The sequence below is a fragment of the Tenrec ecaudatus genome, chromosome 14 (genome assembly GCF_050624435.1).
Source record: "Tenrec ecaudatus isolate mTenEca1 chromosome 14, mTenEca1.hap1, whole genome shotgun sequence".
NCBI classification, from domain to species: domain Eukaryota; kingdom Metazoa; phylum Chordata; class Mammalia; order Afrosoricida; family Tenrecidae; genus Tenrec; species Tenrec ecaudatus.
In genome coordinates this window covers 114,096,218-114,097,919 of record NC_134543.1, presented here as the reverse complement: position 1 = coordinate 114,097,919, position 1,702 = coordinate 114,096,218, and positions in this window count along the sequence as shown.

Below are 1,702 nucleotides of genomic sequence, written 5' to 3'. Positions count from 1 at the left end.
TATAAGTTCTCCGTGTATTGACAAAATACTTCAGGGTCTTAATTCAAAGGAGAGACAAAACATAATTGCAAGTGCTTAATCTTATTTTTAAGGAGCCCTGGTTGGCACTGTCTGGTATCCCGAACTGCTAACCCCAAGGTCAGCAATTAAAACCACCAACTACTTTTTGGGTGATAGATGAGCCTATCTGCTCCCATAAAAATTTTAGCCTCAGAAACTCTATGTAGGGTCAGCATGCACAGAATCACTTTCTGACTGTGGATTTAGTTTTGGGGAATTTTGTTGATATTGGTGATTAAGGATTAATTTGGGCATAGAAGGAGGAAACTTTACCTCAAAGCAAACCTATAGTATCTAACCTTAACTCAACATGTGTATCAAGGACAAAGACAAGTGATCCAACAGAATACAACAACCATCAAATCACATAATTAATATCACACTTGAGTAAAATTATACTGGAGAGAATTTTAAAAACAGCTGTAGCAGTACCTTGCCAATGAAGTGTAAGAAATTCAGGTCAGGCACAGAAGAGGATGTAGAATGAGGAACATCTTTTCTAATATCACATGGAATTTGTCTGAAAGCAGCGAATACCTGAGAGATGTTTACCTGTGTTATATTGAATGTGCTGCTGCACCTGATTTTTAAATAGTCTTCAGCAAAATATTACTGTGATAATAATGGTATTGTTAGACAACATCCACATTCTATTGGGTCACTTATTTTAGAATGAACACAAATATGGATTTCTTCCAGTCAGTTAGCCAGCTAGCTGTCTTCCAAATCTCTTGGCATATAATGAGTGCTTCCGGGAATGCATCAGTTTGGAAAATGATTTTAATTAATATTCAGTCGGTCCCTGGAGCCTTCCTGTACAGCTTGGACTTTCTTCATTCAGTAACATTGGTTCTTGATCATCTGCTACCTCGACTTGGTTGAATGTCAACTAATTATTTTTAGTACAATGACGGCGCATTCCTTCCATCTTCTTTTGATGCTTCATGCATAATTCAACATTTTATCCATAGAATCTTTCAACAAAAAGCTCGATCCCCCCCCCCCCTACCTAGTTCTTGTAGCTTGAGAAATCTTGGGTACATTTTTCTTTGTGTCCAATTTTTTCAGCTGGAGAAATATTGAGTACATTTTTTCGCTTTCTAACTCCAAATCTGTTCACATTTCTCTATAATACTTTACTTTGTCTTCTCCAGTTGCCCTGTTAAATTTCCCATTAAGCTCTTTTATTTTATCGTGTCTTCCGTTTGCTTTAGGTACTCTATGTTCAAGAGCTAATTTCAGAGTTCTTCTGACATTCACTTTAGTTTTTGCTTTTCTTTTGTTTTTTTCTTTCTGCTTTTAAAAAACAACCTTTTGCTAGGATGTCCTTGATGTTATACCAGGATTCGTCTGTTCTTCAGTCCTTCGTATTCACTGTGCTAAATCTGTTCTTGAGATGGTCCTTAAATTCAGGTGAGGTCTACTCATGGTTGTATTTTGACCCTCACGGATTTGTTTCAACTTCAACCCAATCTTACATAGAAGTTATTGATGGTCTTACAACCAATTTTCTTCAAGTTCAACCAGATCTTACAAAGAAGTCATTGATGGTCTGTTCCACAGTTTGCCCTTGACTTTATTTTAACTGGAAATATGTGGGATTATAAAGAGACTTTTCCCCAGCTTTGTCTCCCCCGAAGAC